The sequence below is a fragment of the Trichechus manatus genome, unplaced genomic scaffold (genome assembly GCF_000243295.1).
Source record: "Trichechus manatus latirostris isolate Lorelei unplaced genomic scaffold, TriManLat1.0 scaffold00169, whole genome shotgun sequence".
Taxonomy (NCBI): domain Eukaryota; kingdom Metazoa; phylum Chordata; class Mammalia; order Sirenia; family Trichechidae; genus Trichechus; species Trichechus manatus.
The window spans coordinates 8524-18667 of NW_004444105.1; positions in this window are offsets into that span (position 1 = coordinate 8524).

Below are 10144 nucleotides of genomic sequence, written 5' to 3' on the forward strand. Positions count from 1 at the left end.
TTTATATATATATACTTTTATATATATATATATATAGAGAGAGAGAGAGAGATTTCTCTCAAGCAAATGGCTCACACAGTTGTAGAGGCTGGCAAGTCCCAAGTCAATGGGTCAGATGTCAGGATGGAGGCTTCTCTTGACTCATGTAGCTGCAGGGGCTGATGAATCCAGGATCGGCAGGCAATACGGCAGGCCGGTGGCTCAAGTCCCAAGAACCAGAGGTCAGATGATGACAAGCCAGATGCAGAATCCACAGTGAGAAAAAGCCAGCAAGCTTTGTCAGAACATCCATATATATTAGATGCAGATCACACCTCTGAGGAAACTCCCCTTATACTTGACAGAGTCTTTTATCTATAGTATCCCAAGTGTACACTGCATTTGCTTGCCTAACAGGAAAAGTCATACCGTATACTGAAAAGGTGTCCACCACTGTTAGGGCATACAAGTGGCCTTGTGAGGCTGACAGAGGTACTATGATTAGCTGATCAGACCACATCATGGAGATGATTACATTATATATCAAAATGGAGGATAACTACTTCATTACATAACTGCCAAACTATATCATTACATAACTGTCAAACTATATCATTATGCAACTGCCAAACCACTGAGAATCATTGCCCAGCCAAGTTGACATAAAACCTTAACCATCACAACGTTAACTGCCCCTTGGAAGCATGGGTTTGTAGCTGGTAGGCTTTCTAATGGTACACAGCAGTGCGAGCTTCCAAATCAGTCAAAGAGACACCTTGATTGGCAGCCCAGGCAGTTATAGTCTCAGGATTTCAATGGTCCATATAGTGATGGATCCAGCTGGTCATTAATGATTGTTAAGAGATCTCTTTGATTTCCTGTAATCCCTGGTATGTGACGTCTTACTTATCCATCTCCTCACTCTGATATTCCACCCTGATGAGATCCTTCCCAGATGGAACATCATCATCTGCAGGGTCAGCAAACAGGGCCTGGGTGCAAGCATGATCAGCCCTCTGGTTACATGGATGTTCATCCTCGTGACTGCCTTGACCATGATCATCAAGATGAGTGACAAATGTAGTTCCTGTCCAATTGGCCAGGTGCTGCCATTGCTCTGACCTCCATATAGAAGTACCTTTTATTTTCCAGCCTGTGTCCCTCCAGGCACCCAATCACACTGCCAGCCCATTGACCACAGTGTAAATGAAAACAGGAGATTCTGGTAAGGAGTAGTGTATGGCCATAATCACAGTAAATAACTCCACCCATGGGTCACTTTTCCCCTTTCCAGTTTTGCTGTATCTTTGTCCTGTGGGCAGAGAGATTTTGTTTGCTGCCCAGTGCACCCTGGAGGGTTTGAGCTTAGTCGAGCCATTAATAAACTGACATTGCCCATCCCTGAGGGTTTTTTTGAGCCATGGTCCTCATTGTGTTTTGAGAGACAGTATATCATGAGGGGTCTTATCTGAGTCCTACTCTCCTATTGGGATATTGGCTACCAACTTGTGAAGTCTGGACACTCTCTGGGGTCCGGGACACCTCCAGTCTTTAATGTACCATTTTCATTTAACAGTGCTCGGCTGTTGGGTTCCTAGAGGGTGGGTATCTGGATCCCCACATTACCCAGCACATGATCAGGATTCCCGGGTATGTGAGCATGTTTGATCCCTGAGTAATGTGTTTGGTGTCAACAATAGCTCAATAGCATGCAAGTTATAGTCTTCCAAAAGGGGTATACTGAGCAGCTGTTTCTGGCAACTTTCTGATCCAGAAATCCAAAGGTTGTCAGATACAAGTAGAGACCTCCTTTTGCCAGAGGTACCAGTCGGCATCAGTCCATGTGGCCAATACCTGGAGCTCAAAGAGCCAGGGGTCCCAGGGAAAGGGCAGTCATCACCACCTTTTTAAATTCTTGGATTGCTTTCTCTTTCTCTGTATCCTATTGTAAACATCCTGCTTTGCTGGTCACTTGGTATAAGGGAGCTAGTAAAATTCCCAAGTGGTGTATGTGCTGTCTCCAATAGACATAAAGGCCAATGAATTGTTGTGCCTTTTTATTTTTTATTTTTTTACTAGTGGACAACCTTAGGGCTGGTAGCTTCTCCCAGACTGGATCATAAACTTGCCTCTGTGCTCCAACCCATATGTACCCCAAAACGATTACCTGTTTTGTTGGGCTCTGGATTTTGACTTGGTTCACAGGCCATTCAGCAGTTCCTAGGGCCTCAAGCATGTTCTGCAAGGCCATTGCTACTGCTGACTTGGTTTCTCCCACAAGAAACACATCATCTATATAGGGCCATGTTATTCCAGCCAAATCCTGCCCCACTAACTGGAGGCACATGGTGGTAGAGTGGAAGTAACTTTGGGGGAGCACTGTAAAGATATAGGTCACCCTATGTGAAGTCAAACTGATCTTGATCCTCTTCCTGGAGAGGAATGGGGGGAAGAAAGCATTTGCCAGGTCCACTACAGTGTACCATTCCCCCTCTGAAGTCATTATATTTTTAGTCACATCACTATGTCAGGGACAGCTGGGGCCAGTGGGGGTACACCTCCGTTTAACCTGCAATAGTCTGTGGTTAGGCACCAGGTTCTGCTGGCCTTCTTGGCTAGTCATACTGGGCTATTGAAAGGAGAGACTGCTGCCCATAAGACCCTGGCAATGAGTTAAGCCTTTTACTAGCAAGGTAATATCTATTTCCCCTCCTGGTAGTTGGTATTGTTTTTACTGTACTGTCTTCTGAGGCTTGGGAAGTTCTAGGGGTGGTTTGTTGCTAACTATCTCACAATAATCTCCAGAATCTGTCTGGATTGAGAAGTGTATCCACTCAGGCATCTATGAGTGCTGTTTATTCACTGTTGCAGGAGATCTATACCAACAGTGCATTTGGCAGAGGGCAGCATGACCAGTGACATGTTGATAGGACCAAAAGGTCCGACTCATAAGCAAGAAATGACCTCCCTCCCCCAAACCTTCCTTCCATGCCCGAAGCCACTCAGCTGGACCTGTTTTCCTCTCACTTCTATGTCTTTTGAAATCATAGTCACTTGAGCTCCATGTTGGTTTGCATATCACACCCCCCCCCAATACCATTTGCAGTGGGTCATAGCATCTCCAGGCCCTTCGAGGTTCCCCTGGCTCTCCTGTCAGAGTCGAGGGAAGCGCTGGCAAGTCCTCTGGCTCTTGGTGGACAGTCCTAACTTGTGAGGCCTATGCCACACCAAGGCACACTTTCCTGCCCCCAATATTTTTGCTTTCCCTAGCTATCTTATATTTTTCACATAGCTCTGGAGTCAGGAGACCGTCAATCAGAGTTTATCTATACCTTCATTTAACAACCATACAAACATTGCCATGACCGTGGGGAACTCATGTTGGGGGGGCGGTGGCATGTCCATCTGCTCCATCCTAGGCCCCTGGTACAAGAAGCCTTAGTTGTTACTGCCATCACTTTCTTCTTCCCAGGGTAGGGGTCTGATGATTTCCAAGCTGGGAATATATACTATAACTTTTCAATGGCTTCCCCAGTGGTGATTCTAGGACATAACAACGTCACCAGTTTATGCTTCCATTGGGAGGCCCTTATGCAATGAAATCTTCTATATTCCCATGCGACACTGGGGTACTATCCAACTCGAGGTTTGTCTGATCAGGAATAAATATTCATTCACCCATTCCCACCTGATGCAGAGTCATCACTGCCTCTTCCTCAGTTTTCCAGACATGGTAAGTAATGCTTGGGTAGTAATGCAAGGCAGATCCTCTAGGGTGGGTAGCAGATCTTTACCCTGTACATAATCCACCCAAACAGGGGCTATGGAAAGGATTCCGCTGCCAGGAGTGATGGCTACTGCTGTTTGGGTTATTGTTGTGCCAGAGCTGTTGGAGCCACTGGTGCAGCACCAGCCACAACTGCCTCAGCAACTGGAGGCTCTAGGTCACACTGCTAAAGTTGTGAGAGTTTTTGCTGGAAGATAGGATTAGCAGCCAGCCTCACCACTCTGCCACTCAGATTCATTAAAACTATCTATACCCCCTGTCATGGATTGAATTATGTCCCCCCAAAAATTTGTGTATCAGTTTGGCTGGGCTTGATTCCCAGTACTTTGTGGTTGTCCTCCATTTAGTGATTATAATTTTACATTAAAGAGGATTAGGGTGGAAATGTAACACCACCATTACCCAGGTCACGTCACTGATCCAATGTAAAGGGAGTTATCCTGGGGTGTGGGCTGCACCACCTTTTATATCTCAAAAGATAAAAGGAAAGGGAAGCAAGCAGAGAGTTGGGGACCTCATACCACCAAGAAAGCAGTGCTGGGAGCAGAGCACATCATTTGGACCCAGGACCCCTGCATGGAGAAGCTCCTAGTCCAGGGGAACATTGATGAGAAGCCCAACAGAGAAAGAAAGCCTTCCCCTGGAGCAGACACCCTGAATTTGGACTTTTAGCCTATTTTACTGTGAAGAAATAAATTTCTCTTTGTTAAAGCCATCCACTTGTGGTATTTCTGTTATAGCAGCACTTGATGACTAAGACACCCCCTCATCATGGAGGTCGGAGGCCAGGTTAACAGATCCTCTCCTACCTTCTGCTCAGATTGATCCTTAATAGCCCAGATCTCTTTTTCAGTAAAAGTCTGAACATTAGTGCATGATGTGACTTGTTCATTGGCACCTGCTAACATATCCTGCATAATCACTCGTTTAAGATGATATTTCCCATTGTCCTCTGTCCCAATCTGGGTGGCTTACATGTGAGTGTGCCCTGAACTGCTATGAAAACAGCTATAAACCTTCAATAACCAAGGGATAGGACAGAGCATTTCATATTCCCTGACCTCCCTAATCTAAGCATTCACCCAGTGTACCAGCTCAGTTGGTATAACAGGCAGTATATTAGGATCCCATTTATCATCTGCCTTCCCCTAGAGTCAGACAAGGGAATGTCCTAGTTCATCTGGGTCCAAGCCACATCTTCTGCTCAGATCAGTAAGATGGGGGTCACCCTTTAGCTTGGATAAAAACACATGTCAATTATTTATTTTTGCTACACAGCTATGCACCGTTGGCTCACTACGCCAGAAACTGTAGTGAGCTGAGACGAAAAATGAGCTTCTGCCAGGCTGCATTTTTGTCGTGTGCCGTGGATCCATTTCAATTCATAGTGACTCCATGTGACAGAGTAGAACTGCCTCATAGAGTTTCTTAGCTGTAATGTTTATACGAGCAGATTGCCAGGCTTTCTCCCACAGAGTTGCTGGGTGAACTCGAACTGTCAACCTCTTCGTTAGCAGCTGAGCACTTAACTGTTTGTGCCACCAGGGCTTTCTGCAGGGATTTAGCTCTCAGCAAATGATTGATATTACCTAGTCATGAGATCAGAAACTTTTATTACTTACACAGTTATTAGGAAGAAGAGGAATTGGGTAAGATTTATCATGGTGCTAGTCTTCTTCAGAACCTGGTCCCAGAGTGAACTGACAATGAAAACCTCTTCTGCATACACGTAGCCTCTCAATGCATCATAGGTGGAAGACAAAATGACAAAGGGACTCAGTGCTTATGTATCTTAAACTGGAGGGGCATACTTGCTGGAGTGCATGAGAAAAGGGAAAGGGGGTAAAAGGAAGGGGCCTTTGTTATGTCTGTTACCAAGAAGGTATCTTTGTCAAGTACAAATAGCATAGCCATCCTATGACCAAGGTGCATAACCGGAAAAAACATTTTTTCCCTTCTAGCTACAAGATTAATTGTGCGTTTTAACAATATTTTATTGTTTTTTTGGTGAAAGTTTACACAGCAAATTAAGTTCCCATTTGACAATTTCTACACAAATTGTTCAGTGACATTAATTACGTTTTTCACAATATGTCAACATTCTCTTTAATTGCTTTCTTGTTGTTTCATTTCCAGTACTGTAGTTTCCAGGTCCCCTTCTCTTCTCATCTTTGCTTTAGCATAATTGTTGGCCTTTTGGTCTCATATAGTTGGCTTTTCAATGGAGCACCGTACTCAGAAGTAGTATTCTTTATTACGTGTGCTAATCTGTTATTTCACTAAAAAGGTGACCTCAGGGGATAGATTTGTTTCAAGATTTAAAGAGTATCTCAGGACAATGGTCTCAGGAAATCCTCTAGTCTCTACTGGTCAAATAAGTCTTTGAGTTCTGTTACATATTTTTCTCCTGATCAGAGCCCATCTATTGTGGCCCTGATCAGAACGGTCAGTAGTGGTAGCCAGGCACCATCTAGTTCTTGTCTCAGGACAGTTGAGGCTATGGCTCATGTAATCTATTAGTCATGTAGACTAGTCTTTTCTCTGAGACTTTGGTTTCCTTCTTTCTCTTTGCTGTTGATGAGTAGAGACCATTAGTTGTATCTTAGCTGGCTGCTTCCAAGCTTTTAAGACCCCAGACACTACTCACCTCAGTAGGATGGAGAACATGAATTTTGTGAACTGTACTATGACATTTGGCTCAGTTGTCCCATGAGACTAAGGTCCTAAGCCTTCAAACTCAGAAAACCAATACCCTAAGCTGTTTGGTTATGTCCAAGAAGTATCTGTAACTGTGTCATCTATGAATATATATGCATGCACACACATATCTGTCCATGCAAGTGTACACGTATGGACTCTCTGTGCACACATATGGACTCATCTGTACCTACCCTACACATATATGTCTGTACACCTACATATGTGGCCATAAAATCATTTTTTTGTGTTGCTGTCAAGTTATATATGTCATACTTTTACCATAAACATCCTTTTCCCTTGTGTGCTTCTTAGTGGCATTGTTTGCTTTGGTCAAACTGTGCCCATTACACCCACATTCTGTGCTATTTTCCCATCACCAAACATAACAAGTATCTTGTCTTCTTATAAAAGTGATATCATACAATATTTGTCCTTACTTGATTGACTTATTTCACTCAGCATTATGTCCTTTTGATCCATCCATTTTATAATACGTTTTGCAAACTCCTCATTGTTCTTTCTGGTTGTGTAGTATTCCGTTTTATGTAGGTAACACATTTTGCTTATCCACTCATCTGCTGGAGGGCACTTAATGTAATCCTGCATTTTCTGATTAATTATACAATGGGTTAAAAGTCACCAGGAGAAACTGCCTCCCCTAGGGTGCATACTTAGTACAATTAAGTACTCGTGGAGACAGTGGGAAGCGAAACTCACCATAGGAAAGCAGCTACTTTCCTTCATTGGCTTTGCCTCAATGACCTAGTGGACTAATTCATGGTTACTCTTAACTATTGTCACTTAAAGTTCATGCACAGAAGCTAGGACCTGGAGGGGCAGGAAAAGGAAACTTTGCTCCTGAGATAACACTGCTGGCTTCCACTTGTGTGGAGTTTATTGAGTACTCCAGACCCAAAATAGAATTGAACTACTATCCACATGCTGAAACTGGGCTAACTTATTAATTCATTTTGAGTTTACTGGACTATAACTTAGCAAGTTATAATTAATAGGATTATTTGGTGATGATTTTGATATTTGTGGTTGTTAGAGCAGATACCATGAAAAATAGGTGCAATAACTTTCCAAGTACATGGAAATTGCTAACAGATGGCTGGATTGTGCACATAATAGACCATATTGTTTATAGAGAAAGTCTGTTATAAAAGTGCCACCAAGAGGCACAATGATATGTTATACATGTTTTCTTGTCCCTTTATAGAAAAATACAGTCTTTTACTTGTTCTTGAAGCACTGCCACTATCAGTAACGCATCAGTAATGCATGTCAGAATGAAGCAAAAATCAAATTCACGGAAAGCTCTAGGGAGCACAGGTATTTAAAGATGAGATGATTAAGTGCCTGGTCTGATCTTGGGCACTGGGAAGTAGTGTGGCTGAGTTACCATGTAAGGTGAGGGGGATTTCTCAAAATGCTCTGTACTTTGTTTAGTGCATGGATTTCAATATGTTCCCACAGAGAAATCTGGAGATTGTCCATAAATGAAGAGTGAGCTCGGGTCCTTGGGTGACGTTTTAGAATAAGGTATCTTTCTTGTTTCAGTTGACTTTTGTTCAGACTCCTTCAGTCAAGCACGAGTACAGCTCCTCAGTAACATAATATTAGAACTGACAAATGGTGTCCATGGTGTTTTGTTTCATTGGTATGTACTCTTCTTTATTTATATGTTTTCTTCTCATAAGACCTTATATTATCTAAATGGGTTATGAACATTAGCTAATGTTTAAATTATTATGAATTTTATAATATGGAGAGCACCATGAGAGACTCATCACCTTCTCTATTTTGCAATGGTTTTATTAGCAATCTTTTCCAGGGATCCTCCCACAACTTTCAAAACGCATATTTAAAAAGAAATCAGAGAATTGATTTTTAACAGGCAGTTCTGAGGGATAATATAAGATGTTCTCAGTCCTTTGTATGGCAGAGTGTATTTTCCAGAGATTGCAGTGATGATATCCCCATACCACATGCTCTTATACAGACCCCAGTCAGTCATCATATCCTCTGCACCTTCCAGACCAGCCTCTCTGACAACTGAGTGCCACTGTGCAAAAGAAGAACCAGCTGAGCTCTGCCTAAACTCCTGACTTCACAATTCCATGAGCCAAATAAAGTGATGATTGTCTTACACCGCTACGTTTAGGGTAGTTTGTTACACAACAATAGCAGTTGTAATTATTTGCTCATCAAATTAGCAAACGGTTTTTAAAATGATAATATTTGACATTTATTTGAGTGCATTGGTTTGGTCTTGACAGAAAATAACTTTATAATGTATCAAGAGTCTTAAAACATTCAGACTTTTTGATTCTGTGAAATCATCCTAAGGATATAATCAGACATGTAGAAAAAATTAACATGCAAAATATTAATGGAAGCATTATTTATAATAATTTGAATTTGCATATAAACTACTTAACAACAAAGCATGGTTACATAATTTCATTGAACAAAACCATCAACTTACTAATTTATATAATGTAAAGTTTTTAATAGTACATCTATCAATCATAGTCCAACAATGAAACAGAAGCTACTCTAAGTATTTAAAAGCAGTTAAGACAAAAGAACATTCACACAGATAATTAGTTTCGTGATAATGTAAGAAATTAGAAGCCACACAAGGGGTAGTGTAGCTTTACCGAGATCAGCCACAGAAGCTGAAGGGAAGAGTCCCTCTTACCAGAGCTCTGAGGCAGGGTCTCCTGTAAGAAAGTAGAAGCTTTGCAGGCCACTCATAAGGGTTTGGAGGCATGGAGGAGACTCTGACACTACAAGTGATGTTTCCTTTGGCTGAGAGAGACACAGAGAAAGAAGAGAGAGATGTACCTGGATCTTCCCTTCTTCTGCCCTCCCAGCAAACACAAAACCTGCTGGTCTAGGAGCCTAGGACACATAACACACAAAATGAGACCCCTGTACATCCAGAGCAGGACAGGGGAAGGGCAAGGTATAGCGATGAGGACCACAAGGCCCACCTAGTTGGGGAATACTGAAGTCATAGAGTTATGGAAATGAGCTGCAGCACACAAAGCCAGACCCAGGCACACAGGCTCACACATTGGAGCCCACAATTTTAAATATTTGGGTCATTTGACAGCATTGTACATCTAAGGAAATTTTAACCCTAGAATTTTGAACATAAAATCTTAAATCAGAATGGGCAAAATTGATAGATTTTCACTCACAAAGCAAGATTTCAAAAGAGATTTCACTAAAACAATTTATATTGATCAATTCTATTCACAAATAATTTACCAAACTTTTCAATTTTCTTTCTTTTTTCTAACAATTACTTTAATCAGAATTCTTGCAATTCCACTTAAGAGAAATTGCATACATCTACCAGTATTTTAGTGCATCTGTTTATATCAAAATGTATTTATTGTAGGTCCTGGCAACATTTAATTATCAGAGCCACAACGGTTCAGTTAAACCTCCAGAAAAAAGTGTGACTAGGCCTGAACCCCTACACATACTTCCCATCAAAAGAAAGAGTGGCTATGTATGAGTGTAGTTTTAACTTTAGATGAGGTTTTTTTTTGTTTTTTTGCATTTTTTTTTCTATTGTACTTCAGGTGAAGGTTTACAGAACAAATAGTTTCTCATGAAACAGTAGTACACATATTGTTTTATGACATTGTTTAACAACCC